At 33.9% G+C, this 16,490-nt stretch overlaps 1 protein-coding gene across 1 annotated transcript in view; it reads left to right on the top strand.

Moving 5' to 3' along the window:
• The window catches only part of TBC1D5 (TBC1 domain family member 5), a 445,542-nt gene that overhangs the window by 41,256 nt on the left and 387,796 nt on the right, over positions 1 to 16,490 (top strand). The window lies entirely within an intron of this gene.

The following is a 16,490-nucleotide window of genomic DNA, read 5'->3' as shown; positions in this document are numbered from 1 at the left end:
AGAGAGATAGAGAGTTAGAAACATCGATGAGAGAGAAACATCGATCAGCTGCCTCCTGCACATCTCCCACTGGGGATGTGCCTGCAGCCCAGGCACATGCCCCCGACCGGAATCGAACCTGGGACCCTTCAGTCCGCAAGCCGACGCTCTATCCACTGAGCCAAACCGGTTTCGGCTGGAACCTATTTTCAATATGAAAATAGAGAGGTATTACTATTGGGAAGAAAAAGTTAAATATGGCAGAGTTGGTTATAGTATAGTACAGTGATGGCGAACCTATGACACGCGTGTCAGAGGTGACACGTGAACTCATTTTTTTGGTTGATTTTTCTTTGTTAAATGGCATTTAAATATATAAAATAAATATCAAAAATATAAGTCTTTGTTTTACTATGGTTGCAAATATCAAAAAATTTCTATATGCAACATGGCCCCAGAGTTAAGTTAAGGTTTTTCAAAATGCTGACACGCCAAGCTCAAAAGGTTCGCCATCACTGGTATAGTAGATAACTCTATAGAGTTTTTCTTCCTCTCACACAGATTATATGTGCTTGTTTTGTAAATATTATAATTTATGGCATATTTGACATTGTACTGAAAAATAATTCTATTTGCTATACCATCAGAATTTATAATTTTATATTAGATCAACTAGTGGTCTTTTTTTTATTTTCCTTTCAAAAACCATGTTGCATATATTGATAAGTTGACAGTTTTGCCAAAACATTTTTGAAAACAATTCTTTCTCCTTATTGAAATTCTGTGTATGAAAATAAGAATATCTAGAAAAGAGTTGCTTAAAGGCTTTTTGGTTGTTTGTGTGTGTGTGTGTGTGTGTGTGTAGTTTTTAATTCCCTCTTGGCATGTTTTTATCTAACATGGCATATTACATTATTAAAGTCATAATTAGATTATTAAATTTCTAGTTAATTTGCATTTAGATTATAGAGGATTAGTTAAGTTGAACTAGGTAACCACACTGCCATATTTGTACTTGAATGTACATTAAAAAGAAAAATTCTCATGCAGTCATTATTCATATGTATAATATCAGAACTGTTTTTGTTCAGAAAGACCTATTATGCTTAGTAACAAAAATAAGAGTTTCCATATATTCTGCCTGGAATTTGTCATAGTGTGAAGCACTTTATGAAATGGTTGTAAGAGTAATAACATAGCTTATGTGTTGGCTCTGAGAGCAACTCCTTTATAATTATGACAAGTAAAAGTACAGCCAAAGGTCACATTAAACGCAAGATTTCTTTCATACCTCATCTGTTTTGTGGATAGCATGTGAAGTAGTTTGGGTTCCTGTACTGATATTTTAAGAGAGCAACCCAAGGTTGTTCCCATGGAAGTGTTTCAAATATCTTTCCTCCTATCTCCCATGTGATTGCAATATTTGGCATGAATGTGTATTTGAATTCTGGACTAATTAAATAGAAGCTTATTAAATTTAAAGTTTCCACAATAACAAAGGGACTTTTATACTGCAAGGATTTTGTAGGGCACTACAAAATAATAATAACACATAAGAATGTTTCATAATACTGAGTACTATCTAAATGCAGTGTCTTAGTTTTGACCACCTTGGTATTGATATTGTTCACTCAACAGTAAATACTAAATAATGTACCACCACCAAAAAAATCCCAGAAAATGAAATCACACTAATGAAATTATTTAAACATGGCATGCCTGCACATAGATAATCTATTGATCAGATCCTATTTTTAATTTGGTAGGTATAAGTTGGAATATTGAAGAGATCATATATAGGAAAAGTTTTTATTAAAAAAACTTACGGGGGAAAGGGAATAATGTCAACATTAAATTTTTTTAATAAAAAAAGACAAAATACATGTTACAAAGTGATTATCAGATCCCTTATAAGTCATTCTCAGCACACAATACTGAAAAATATAGACCAAAGTAAGGATGTTTGAAAGAGGATAAAATTGGCAAGTTACAGTTTTTTGTATAACTGCTGAAAGCATTTCTGTTTCTGAAATGCTTTTTTTCTGTTGTTTTCCCCATTATTGCATGCTTCTTGCAATAAGTCTTTTGATTTTATTGATATATAAGAAATAACTGTATATGAAGTGTGCATAATACTGGAGTTGAAAGATGGGATTTTATTTTGTTTCTAAGTACCCAAATAGAGTGGGCATAATTTTTCACTTAAAACTTGAAAACTAAGAATAACCAGTCCATTTTTTTTGAGTAGTAAACTTTGAAATTGGTAACTGATTTAATCATTGACAAACATTTTGAACTGTTGCTCTTATCCCTTAATTGATGGGGTTAATAGTAATTTAGATATTTTAGCAATCTAGTAGAATGTTTACATATTCTTAAGCTATATTTTAGACACAATGTGTATAAAGCAATAATGATCAATAACTTGGGGAAGTTACATAACAGTATTCTAATTTTATTTTTAATATTGACCACTCATTTTAACCCACAGATTCAGTATCTTTAGAAACTAGCTATTTTTATGCTTGAGTTTGCTTAAATTCTTAAAATTACATAGAATTACTTTTTGGATATTGAATTTTTCACATATTAATTCTATACACACCATTATAGTATTTTTATAAAATCATTGAAGTTTCAAAAATTAGAGATTTTGCACCAAAAATGTAGGTGATGATGTTTTGCTGGACAGTAATCTTTTGCTTCCTAAATCATAATTTGAATTCATTGTTTTATGCCGATATATTTTTATTTAAATTTGACATATATTTTCAGGAGTAGTTACAGGATAAAATTAGATCTACTATATTTTTCATTCAAATTGACTTATTTTCCCTTATCTTGAGAACTTTGGAGTTCCATTAAAATATTTTTTGGAGTGTACTCAGTTCACACCTACACCATCTCTATCACTTCATCTTCCAGACTTCCTCCACCTTCTTATCTTTCATTTTGTATTATCCCACTTTACATATTATGTTATACTGAACTCAGTACAGGCAAAAAAAAGTTATGAAAATCAAGTGCAGAAAGGTCTTATGGAGAAAAAATTTAATTGTGCTATTGTATAAACTTTTTAAATGTTTAGCCAAGCTAGAACTGTTTAACAGATGTGATTGCTTCATTGTTTCAAATTTATGCCAATCAGAGTTGATAGGGTTTGATCACACTTTAGTAGATTTATGAGATAAATTACAATATTGCATGACATGCTTTAGATAGAAAACATCAATATAAGTTGAATATGATTTCTTGTTTAAGATAACAAGCCAGTAATTTTTTAAATCAGATGGTTGTGCTTTGAGAGAATATCAGTTTTTATGAAAATTAACAGTATCTTTGATATTTTTTTTCATGGTGACCAAAAGTATATTAAACTTTCTTTCAGTGTACAAATGTGATTGTAAATGGGAGGCACCTTGTTTTTATTTAGCTATAGATGACTTGTCAGATTTCCAAAGGTCTATAAAAAAGGGCCAAACTGAACAGAAAAATTGTTTTTCTTTTGCTCTTTTATAAAGAAAAATATATATTTTATTGATTTTTTGCAGAGAGGGAGGGAGAGGGATAGAGAGTTAGAAACATCAATGAGAGAGAAACATCAGTCAGCTGCCTCCTGCACACTTCCTACCGGATATGTGCCTGCAACCAAGGAACATGCCCTTGACCAGAATTGAACCTGAGACGCTTGAGTCTGCAGGCCGACGCTCTGTCCACTGAGCCAAACCTGTTAGGGCCTGAACAGAAAATTTGAATGAAAGATAAAAAAATTTGTAATTGTGGTACTGCATTTTTTAAAAGTTTCATTAGATATGTCTAAAGGAATTTCTTTCTTTTTTTTTAAACAAGCAAGGTTAATGCCTCACATAAACAAAGAAAATGAAAAAGAACATTTAACTAATGAAGTGACTGATTCCTCCAGGGAAGTTCTTAGAGCCAACAAATGGGAGTCAGAGTCTCAAGCCTGTTTGTTTTAACAAGAAATGGTAGAACCTGCTATTTAAAAGCCCTTGCTTGCTAAGAAGGATTTTTAACTTCATATGAGGTCTACATGGTGGAATCCCCCAGATCAGTCTATAAATATAGAAGCCTAATCGACCTGTTGACCAGTTGCTATAATGTGCACTGACCACCAGGGGGCAGATGCTCAATGCAGGAGATGCCCCCTGGTGGTCAGTATGCTCCCACAGCGGGAGTGCAGCTCAGCCAGAAGCTGGGCTCATGGCTGAGGAGCACAGCTGTGGCAGCGTGAGCCTCTCCTGCCTTCATGGCAGTGCTGGAGGAGGAAAGTGCAGGGGGGCCATGATGAGCAGGAGCGATGTGACACCTGGCCTGGATCGGGCTCCTCCCCGGCCGCCTACCGCTTCTCACACTGCTACGCCCCTCGGGGGATGTCGGACTGCTGGTTTTGACCTGATCTGCGGGGATTGGGCTGAAACCGGCAGTCCGACATCCCCAAAGGGGTCTTGGATTGCGAGAGGGCACAGGCCAGGCTGAGAGACCCCACCGGTGCACGAATCCGTGCACTGGGCCTCTAGTTTTGAAATAAAATCATGGATTCTCTTGAGGACTTGATTTGAAATTATTACTAAGTCAAATCATTTGTGAAAAGAGGGTGGAATTTTTAATTTCTTAGATTGGATTTAAAACTTTTTGGAATATGGAGACTAGCCAAACCATTGATTTTTAAGAAGGTAGACCCTCATATGGTCAAATCTTAAAAATTTTTTCAGAAAAAGATTATTTACATCATGGCTTAGATTTAAAGTATTTAAGAAATAATCCAAATAGTCACAAAAATACAGAGGCTAAATAGAACAGGTGACCTTGTATTTACCATGCAGAATTAGTATGTTAACATTTGCTCTACCTACCTACCTATAAATTTATATAATGTTTTAAAGTCCTTTCTTTCTAGGAGATAACTGCCATCCTGAAAGTAGTTTATATCCTTCATGTCCATGTTTTTATATTTACTATATTCATGTGTTTATTAACAGTGAGTGTTCTTACTAAAATATTTTATTAGTCACTCTGCAGTTTGCTTTTTTATTCTTTTTACCCAACATTGTTTCTGAGCTGTTCCTTCTGTTTTTACATATGGTTTATTAATTTTAATTGTTCTCTCATATTTCATGATAGTACCATAGTGTGTGTATCTGTTTCTCTTTGGATGGACATTTAAGGGTCAGGATACTTTGCACAGATTTCTTCCACACACATTCATGTGGCTCTGCTGGGCTCAGTGTTTTCAGCACATGAGACAACTGCTCTCAAGTATTACAGTGTTGTATCCAGGTTCTAGCATTAGGCAGCATCCTCAGGCAATTTGGTGCCACTAGAGCTGTGCATTGCTTTCTCTTTCCTTGCTGAAGTTCCTCTGTCCTTAAAACCCAATCACAAAGAAGCCTGCGGACAACTTAGCCATGCTGCTCTTTCAAAAAAAAAATTCTTCCTATCCTCTGTCTCACCCTACAGTAAAAAAACCCCACAATTCCAAAAATATATTCTTTGGTATTTATTTGAAAAATATGTCTTTTGTTATATTTTCTAGTTTTTACATTTTTGTTTTATATTAGTCTGTGGGAGGCTCAAACCTATGGTATTTGGGGGTTTCATTTTCTGTAACAACAGGTGCACAGGGTCTGTGCATATATAAGAGGTTTTGCTTAATATGAACAACATGATTTTGTGCTTAGGCAGTTACATAACTTTTTCTGTTAATAATAGTGAAATATTGAATATTGAGAATGATACTTTTATTTGTGAATAGTTTGGAATTTTTTAGAGCTTATTTGAAAATTTTATAATTGGAATTGCATTTTTGGGGTTCAAATTTGTCTTATAATTTTCATTAGTCAGGCTTCTTTTATTTTAATGCATTTAATATACTGGAAGAAGTCATACATTTAAAAGTATACTTACACATATACACTTAAAATTTTGATTGTAATGCACTTTCAAACCATTGAAGAGAAAGCTGTCAATATAAGAAATTCTTTGACAGTGTGCCTGACAGCTTGAAGCTGCCTCACAGAATGCCAAATATTAGAGTATTAATGTCATTGGCCCTTTCTTGAAATACTCTTGGAAGTATTTCTTATAAAAAAAAAAAGATTAAAGAAATTGGTAGGTCTGGATCATTTCCTTTGTATCAGTAGTTTCAGAAAGCTGAAAAATGTTTATGGTGTGTTATAAACAGATACTCTTCTAATAATGCCATACATTATGTACCAAAAATGATCTCTGTTTTAATCATAGATGCTGATTTAATGAGACAAGACTAGCTTACGTCAAAAATGGATTTAGTATGTGATTTTTTGTTGTTGCTTTCTCTGTGTTTTCTCTACATAATTAACAGACATACCTTTTAACATCATTGTCAATTTTTTTTGGAAGATTTTAACATCCATTTTTTTAATTCCCAGGAATATGTTTTTGTCTCATAAACCCTATGAAATAGATACTAAAATATTTTAAAGAAGATGCCTCATATTGTCTTGTATCCAGTCTGTTTTGCATGAACAAAATTCTTATCTGTTCATCTTTTAAAGTTCCTACCTTTTTTTTGAGGGACCACTGTGTATTTTTTTATAACTTAAAGGGAAGTTTTAGGGAGACTGTCAGTTTAGTCAGTGAATTGACTATTAGATGGTGACGTGCGAGGATTCTGGTCTCTCTCAGGCAGTGTGCTTAGGTTGCCCCTTAGGTCAGCTGTTGGCAGAGGCACTGGAACCTTCCCTCAGATCTGAGAGCTTTTGCTAGCCTCTGTTTCCTCTCCATTTGATTTTTTCCCCTTAAAACCAACTTCAGTTGCTGACTTTGAGCCCTTAATTCTTTTACATCTGGATCATACATCTTGATTGACAAATGTGCCTTTTCATATGGTCAGATAATTCTATATTTGGAAAAAATATTCCTATTGTGTGTTTTATTCCACTGAACCCTTTCAGTGTTAAATGTAGTTTGGATGCATAGGGAAGAATTAATGATTGGAAGATACAGAGTTGGTAAATTATTTATTCTGGCCCCGAGGAAGCTGAAAAGCTGAGTGAAAGACTAATAAATCATTTGTGGTAGTGCTGCTTGTCACTTCCAATTATTTTAGACGGTTTTGTGATAAACTGCAGCACCTGCTAGATATCCGCACACCCTCCCTTGATGCTGGTGGTGCAGCTTGTTTAGTCGATTATCAGAGGCAAGTTTGTGTAAAGTTTATTTAGGTTAGAAAGGAAATTACTCCTTTTAAGTCAGTTTTGTTGCCTTTTCTCATTGCTTTGAGTGAAAGGATTTCTGTGACAAGGCAGGGAGACTGCCTTTTCTTTTGTTGAATTAAATACTTGAAAAATTGAGCTTCTTTATTATTCCCAGACTAATTAAAAACTACGTGGACTGAGATGATTAGTATGCCAAAGATCGGATCATTTCCTTGAAATGCTACCACTTAATAGAGAATCACTGCTGCTGTTTTCAGTGGCTGAGGCTTTGAAACTTATAGTCCTGAAAGGCAGTGAGGTCAGTCCCTGTTTGCATTGGTCCTAAACTTAGCTGTTGAGATCCCGGAAGGCATCAAAGAACTAGAAAGAAAGCTTAGTCTAGGCTGGTCTGGATCTAGACTGGTCATGGAATAGGGCCGCTCTAAAACTCCTTCAGAAATAAATTATGGACATCATATAATGTGCATGCTTCATGCTTGGGATTATGGCCAGCTCTTTTGTTTCCATCAGAGTTTAACAATTATTTATGTTGAAGCCCAGAACATTGCTTGTTTATACATCAGAATAACTTATTTTCACTGAAGCTTTCAGCTTTAACATAAAAATATGGGAGATTTGAGAGGATTCTTAAGACTATAGACAAAGAAATAATCTTGATAACTGTCTCCTATTCATTCAGTCACAATTTTACTCACTAACTTATTTCTCCTCGTAAACATGTATTAAGCTCATGTGTCCCCACTCTCTTGGAACAACTACCACTGCTACTATTAGTAATAACAAACTCTTCTTTTATAGCTTGGTATCTGCCATGTACTATTCTAAGCATTTTACATATATTAACTCATTTCAATACAATAGCTCTATAAGGTTCTTAATGTTCTTATCCATATTTTACAAAGTGGTAAGGCCATAGTGATTTCATTTTTCTTTAGAGTCTGTAAAGGAGGGAAGTGTTTATGATAAATCTGAATTAACTAGGCTTAGGAACTTCAATCCAAATAGTGTAATAATAACTAAAATTTATTGACCATTTAATTTTGTGTTTGTCATTATAAATATTATTTTACTTTAACCTTTGCATAATTAATCATAAGTTTCTTTGTTATGATGAAGAAATTGAAGCTTAAAGCAATTAAACCAGCTTGGAGGTGGAGGAGCTGGGGTCCGAGTCAAGATCTGTCTGCCTCTGTACTCTCTCTAGGGGTCACAAACCCTAGTCCTGATAGTCTGTTGCTACGTAAGCAATAGAAAGTGTGGAGGAAAATGGTCTAGTGGGAAATCCAAGCAACTAGAGAGCTTTTCTAGAAGTGGGCCCAGAGTCTCTAGATCTATTGATTTTTTTTTTTTGAAAGAAGTTAAAAATCTAGACTTTTTATATAGAATGTTTAAATTTAAAATCTTGGCAATTGATTCAGGATGAACTATTTGCCTACTGGATGTTGCCTGGGAATGCCAGTTTGTGACCTTTGCGTACTGTATTGCCTTTAGTAGAATTTGTTTTGAGGTTTTTCTTCTAACTTTATACAATTGAAAACTAGTAAGAGTCTGTGAAACAGTATTAATAAGATAATAGCAGTAAAATTTCATCCTTAGGGAGATTAACAGACTAGATGAAACATTACTATTCATTAATCGTGTGTAGTTCATTATACATCTCAGGTGAGTTTTAGTTGAGCTTTGTTTTCAAGTTACCATGGGATGCTACTAATTTAAATACAGTCCAGTGTAGAGCATAAAATCAAAGAATTAAAAAATTAGATTAGGATTTAAAAAGATAAGCAAGTAGTAAAATAAGTAAATGTTTATTGGAACTCTCTCTTACTGTTGTACCTCTGGTAACAAATCCTTTTATTTCCTCCTTTCCCTATTCCTACACATTTCTTTTTCTTGATAAGAATCATGTGGGAAGTTAAGATATGTACAATTTCTCATTGAAATACCTTCATCAGATTACATGTAGAATTAAATAATACATGGAATTTTGTGACTTGCAATGGAATTTTGTGACTTTTAATGGATTTTAACACAGTTAGTCAAAGCCTTTATTTATATAGCATATTGCCCAAAGTTTCAGTGAATGGGAACTGTTTGAAATAAAAGTCAGTAGTTGTTCATTATTTTATTGAATGCTTTTATGTCACTTAAAATATAAATGAAATATCCCTGTATATAACTTCAGTATCATTTTATAAGTGTTTGAAAAACATTTCAGATTAGTCAGTTGTTAGAGAGTCCTTCTACAAACCTAGATTAAAGACCTAACCTAATAATTGTTAGTAGCAAATTCACTATTACAAAATAATTTTTCTTAATATATTTTCAAAGCCTACCTTATAAGGAAAGATATTTCACCCCAAACCAGTAGTTCTTAAAAAAAAAAAAAAGGAGGGGGGCTCAATAAATTATGAATTATTTAGTGAGTCCTTTCGATCCTCTTTTTTGTATTACCTAACATATAAGTACTTGTTACTGACTTAATTTTTTTGTTGTACGTTTCTGTTATTGGAGTGTTTTGATTTAGAGCATTTCATTTAATAATGTTCAATTATTGGTCAAAGTATGGCTCTAAAATATTAATATAAAAATATTTTACTATGGCTTTTTATAATAAGAACAATATATGTTCATTACAGAAAAATTGAAAAATATAAAATACATGTAATTCCACCACACAGAAATGACCAGCAAACCTCTTTCTATTTTGAGGCCTTTTTTTCCCCACTCTGACTGCTTAGCATTATATAGTTATTTTTTCTATGATATTATTCATAGTTTAGTAGACTTGTTTTTAAAAGACATTAAAATATTTAAATAAAGTTCAAATGCATTCCCTTCATAGAGCTTTTTGCTTAGTAGCTAGAAGTAAATTCTCCTTCTTCCTAACTAACTTCCATGTGACTCTACCTTATAGCTACTTTTATCTTACCCAAAACTTCTCTGAGGGCAAGAACTATCTTATATTTAACTTTATATTCTTATAACATTCACCGACTATTGAATGAGTGAATACAAGTAGATTTTAAATTCAATTTGTCTCTTGTACCTACCACTTGAAATAGCAAAATGGCAGCAAATATATAATTGCAGTTTTTATAATTGTAATGGGTTATTCCAGTAGGGCTTTTTGGAAATGTAATTATACAAAGAAATCACTGAAGTTTATGGCGCTAATCTTTCTTCCTAGATCTAAAGATGTACTTAATATCATAATTAATGAGGGTTTACTATGTTCAGATATACCAAGTAAATCTAATTTGAAGGGTGAATTTTGCTAAATAAGTATCTAAATACAATATTACAGTATTAGAAATCTGCAAAAGAAATACTGAATTATTGGGAGGTTTAAAATTAAATGGAGTATGTGAAATATGAAGTAAAAATATTTTTAGGTTTGGTGGATCTAGTATGGTATAATTTAGTTAAAAGGTAAGTTATAATGCCTGAGGGGATTAGGTCTTTAGTTGTTATCTTCTTCTTTCAAATATATTTGAATGAGTAAATTAAATGTATTATGTGTGGAAGTTGTTCATAACTTGCCACATGTACTTTAGGAATTTTATTACCATAAAATTTATCTTTAATATACATATTAGAAAACAGAATGTTTGTTTTCTTAAAAATATTTATGCTTTGGAGAGAACTTAGAAGACATAATACTTGTAAAACATGGCAGTGCAAGGAAAGATGAAATAGAATGGGTTCTAGTAGTTTTGTTTCTAGCAGCACTTTGACTATGTAATTAGAAGGTAGCTTTATGGAAACTTTTCAAGTTGGAAGAAGATTTCAGCTGGTGTGTCTAAAGGGTCACTTAAAAAAAAATCCTTCTATATTAAAATAAAATGTGTCCAAGCTTTAAAGAAAAGATATCAGAGTTTGCAGATGATCCTAAAATTGGAGCTAGAGGAAATAATGAGGAACAATGCAATCAGATTCAAAAAGATTTGGATTGTTTAGGTGATTGGGCCAGCAGATGGCAAATGCAGTTCAGTGTAGACAAATGTAAAATAATTATCTTAGGAACAAAGAACCAATCATACAGCACACTGATCAGGAAAAAATTTGTGGGTTATTGTAGGAAAACCATTGAAACAGTTAACCCGGTGCACAGCTGCAGCAAAAAAGGCAAGCAAGAAACCAAATTAGCAGACGGATGGAATATAAAGCAAGAGGCAATACTTATAGTGTATTAAGAAACTTGCTAGACCCCCTCTAAATTACTCAGTCTAGTATTGGTTGATGGAACCACTTTAGAAAGAGTAAATTTTGCCTTGGGAATAGACTATAAATTGTAAATTCAATAATGTTAAAGAGATTTGAACTAATTTTTATGAACTTTAAATTTGAACTTTTATAGATATGAGCAAGACACTGAGTCAAAGTAAAGGCACTTCAGGTCTGTCAGCTATCAAAACTTGATCTTAGTAGAGGACATGTATAGTTTCAGCTGCCTGGCGTCTCACCTAATCTTTTTTCTAGTTTAGGTAGAACTCTGCCCCTTAGCTCTCATGACTAAAGAATCCTAAAGGTTGGCATGAGGTCCCAGCCTGAGAGCTGCACCTTGGCACCTTGAGCAACCATGGGCACAAGATCTACCTTAAGAGCTGTTGATGAAATGCTCCTTCCTGCCCTGTCACTCTTGATGCAGTAACATACCTTGCAAACTTCATCCTATGCTGTGGAGGCAGGACTTCGTGATTTGACTTCCTTGGTTCCTGTACAAGCGTGATTCTCTAGTCTTGTTCCATTTTTTTGAGCTACTCAGTACACAGCCAGTAAATCCCATTTGACTTAGATTATCCAGAATGTGCCTGTTGTTTATAATCAAGAGCCCTAATTGGCATGGTGATAGTGTTACATATTTTAGCTTTGGCCTTTGCACTGTTTTTTTATTGTTCTTCAGTGTGTTTACTTTGCTTGGAGTGGTGGGTGAGGAGAAGAAAGCTGAAGTGCAAATACCTATCCTTTTCTCCCTCCCTTCCTCCTTCCCTTTCTATCCCTTAATTTTTCCTGTAGTAGAAAAGAAGTAATAAGAATTTGTACCAGTACATCAGTATTTATCATTACCATGTAAAATTTAACTTTACCCATGCAGATGAATAGTGTCACTTTGTTAAAAAGTGTGTTTCGTATTTAGCCTATCTGTAAGAGGAATATACATATTTTGTTATATATTATATTTGGTATCTCTAAAAATCATTTTCTCTCCTTATTTTGAAGGAAACTTAATGTATTGTTTTCTTAATGTCACATGAGTAATACAGGGTAGAATCTGGAATACTGTGCAAGGTTTTCTTTTGTTTTTATATTGTTATTGATTACTAAACATTTGTTGAATGAAATGTTTTGAAAAATAACACTTGTAAATTAGGAATAGTGGATTATATTGTAAGTTTGTCCTGATTTGTTTGGTTAATATTTAGAATTGATTTTTATCACATAAGTAATTTTTAAAATAGTGGTTATATTTTCTATTTATCATAAATGCCTTATTGACTTATTTTTTAAATTAATTTGTTAGTCCAGTATATGGATGATTGGGGCACAGCCACAATGAGTAAAATGGAAGTGGGGGGGACAGTAATGGAATTTTTTTTGTTTTGTTTTGCTTTTGAGAGGTGGTGTGCAGGACTAATCCTTGGAAAAAATTTGAAATAATTTGTATTTGAGGCTTTTTATAATCCTTAACAGTAAACAGAGGAATCCTCCCAATAGAAAGATGTCCCTGAGTCTATTACTCATACATCTTTAGGTTGCCAGCAATCTTTTTTAATCCTTACCTGAGGATATTTTTCCCCACTGATTTTTAGACAGAGTGGAAGGGAAGGAGGAGGGGGGGAGAGAAACATCGATATGAGAGAGACACATTGATTGGTTGCCTCCCGCATGCCGCTGACCTCGCGGCCAGGGATCAAACGTGCAACCCGGTATGTGCTCTTGACTGGGAATTGAACCTGTGACCCTTTGGTCCGCAACCCTTTGGATGCTCTAACCACTGAGAGATACTGCCCAGGGTGCCCAAACTCATATACTACCCTAAAACTTCTATGTAGCATGCCTTCCAAAGAAGTATTCCATGATTCAGATTTTACACTCACATGCTTCCACTCTGCTCCATATTACAGATTATGGGCAGTGTTAGGAGAAAATAACTGTGTGACTGGGCTATTTGAAACACCTATTTAATAGTCCTTCTTAGAGATTACTCTTTTTTGAAGAGAATACTTCTTTGAAATTTTGGTTAGTATGTCTCAGCAAAGGAAAACCGTTCATCTGAGTGTTCAGGGAAATGTCTTTGGTCATGTTGCACAGTTAGGGACTTCCTGAATCACATATGTCTTGTAATAAAGAAAATAAATATACTTAGAAAATTAAATATTTTAAGTGTATGAGTGTTAAGGGCAGTTGAAGTTTTACATTCTAACCTTTAAATTGTTTGATCTTTTAAAAATGGAATAGCATGTAAAAAAATTTTTTTTTTCATTATGTACATGTGAAAAAAGAGATGTATGGGACATGGGGCTGAAATACTTAGCAGATGATTATATACTGCAGTTGGCATGCCAGACTGCTGAAGACTAATCTGCATGTTCAAGAGGTAGCATAATGGTTCTTTCAGGAATAGAGTAGACCCACTACCCCAACTTCCTTGCCCTCCCAAGAGAAGTATATTTCATCTTCCTTGTCTGCATTGCAGGTTCCTCTATGGGACAGAATCTGCAGCTAGCCATTTCTGTTGCTACTTGCAGTTGAGCTCAACTTCTGCTATAGAAGCTTGGGGGGTGGGGCTGATACTCTAGGGTTTCTACTTAGTTCCTGGGTAAAAAGGCAGGCCTCTTATTAATCATACGTTCACTTTCAGAGTGCACATATGATAGAGATGATGTCTGTGCATTTTAATGCTTGCTTTACATACTACTGTTGGGTGATCAGGGACTGTTGTTTCCCTGCCAAATAACTTTTATTATTTTTAGTTATTTTTAGGTTTGGAGTCATTTCAAAAGACCAGTGGCCCTAGATAGCTTACCTTTGTAGTGGGGTTATTTTACATTTAGCTCTGGTTGCCTGCCTGTTAGCCTGACTGTTTATCTGCCACTGTCCCTCCTTTCTTTTCCTCCCGCCACTTCCTCCATTGCTTCTTTCTTTTTTCTTTTCTTTTTGTGTGTGTGTGACAATTTCACTTATTTATGACTTAAAGAATATGGTTGTTAGAAAATTCTATGTAAAAATGCAACTTGCCAGTTTATTCTAAAAATATTAAGCTATTCTTTATTAGCAAGAAGGCATTAAATGTGTTTAAATTTGTTTAATGTAAAAATAGGATCGTAGACATCTATTAATTGTTTTTCACTTAACAGTAATGGGCAGGAAATATAAATCTACATAATCTCTTTTAATAGTTGCATAACATTCTGTTTTATTTAACCACTTCCCACTGGTAACAGTTGGGGTCAGTAGAATTTTTCACGATTGTATATAAAACTGCATTCAAAATACTTTTAATAAAGTTCGTATTTATTTCTCATTATTTCTAAAGGATAAATTCTGGAAGTGGAAATTACTGGATAAAAGGGTAGTCACATTGTTAAGTCTTCTGATACTTATTGCTAAAATTTACAAGTTTCACTCCCACCAGAAATTTTTGAGAATCTTGTTTATTTTCACATCAACCACAGGCTTTAATACTTGAAAAGAAAACATCTTTGCTAATTTTATAGGTGAAAAGTGGTAAGTAGTATCTTGTTTTAATGTAATTTTTTAATATTACTGAACATTTGTATTCATTTTACAATTTTCTTCTTAATATCACTTGCCTGTTACTCAGGCGTTTTTCTCATATTTATTTGAATAATAAATATAGTAAAAGGTGACCCTTTTCTGGCATGTTGGCAGTATTTTTTTTCCCATATTTCATTTGTGTATATATTTTTTAAACTACTGAGTAGAAGTATTTCTTTGTTTCATTTTATTTTGGGGCTACATATAGCCATTTAAAATAAAATCAAACATGTCTTTTTTTACACAAAGGTTTTCATTTTTAGTATTAAATTTTTTTAAATTAATATTTTTAATCAATTTAGGATTTTTAACTGTTAGTTTTTGGGCATATATTCTGCATTTTCTGTTTTTTGGCTTTGCAGACATTGATGTACATACAAACTGACAATCAGAAATATAAAGAGCACTGACCTGCTGCCAGCTGATTGTGACCTTGAGTCTCAGCTTCTGCATCTGTAAAGTGCTCATTCAGTTATTTTGTCCATGAACCACGGTAAGAAATAAAATTTAAATAACTCAGAACTTACATATTATACATACTCATATACAGATATGTTCTTGTGTGTACACACACACTACCTGTTCTATTTTGTATGTCATATCAGACTATTAAAAAACCTGCTCTACCAACTTACTAAAATGCTTTCATTACCTGACAGTGGGGTATTACAGTTTGTGAAACACTGATCTAGTGAATTGGACACTCAGATGCCTTCTAGGGCTGACCAGATTCCAGATGCAAATACCTTGCCACTTCAGCAAATCAGAGGGCTTGGGTCCTGTCTGAAGACATTCAAATAAAAATAAAACAAAACTTGTTAGGTCAACAAGCGTATTTCTGGTAGAATTCAGCCTGCTAATTTGGACTCCTAGCCGGGGCTAGAGGAACAAAACCAAAAGACAAAATACAAGCTTGTTACTCTATTGCTAAAATGTTTTAAATAAACAGTGCATATTCAGGCAGTGGACCACAGAACATACTTTGAGTGCATTGGTCTAGATCAGGGGTCCTCAAACTACGGCCCGCAGGCCACATGCAAATACAAAAATTGTATTTGTTCCCATTTTTTTTTTTTACTTCAAAATAAGATATGTGCAGTGTGCATAGGAATTTGTTCATAGTTTTCTTTTAAACTATAGTCCGGCCCTCCAACGGTCTGAGGGACAGTGAACTGGCGCCCTGTTTAAAATGTTTGAGGACCCCTGGCTAGATGCTGATTTTTGGATACTTTCTAGTACCTCCCTGATCTCAAATTCTGTGTTTCTGTGACAACTCTATACATGGATTAGGAGATGAAATAGCCTCACTCAGTTTTTCTGATTTCATAAGAAATAATGCCTGTGATAGGATCTGAAAAAGGGAAACATGAAAGAGATTATTCTAGGTATCTGAGTTACTCTGGAGGTTAATTAAAGGGGGAGGTGAACGCTGACCTTTTCTTGCCCAGCAAAGGCGATGACACAATATCCCAATAACTGTGTCCAAAACCTGAAAATGCTGATAATTAGTGAACA

Source organism: Myotis nattereri (assembly GCF_964212035.1).
Source record: "Myotis nattereri genome assembly, chromosome: 14".
In the NCBI taxonomy this organism is placed as follows: Eukaryota; Metazoa; Chordata; class Mammalia; order Chiroptera; family Vespertilionidae; genus Myotis; species Myotis nattereri.
The sequence above is the reverse complement of the archived record's forward strand: the minus strand, read 5'-3'. Positions and strand labels throughout refer to the sequence as shown.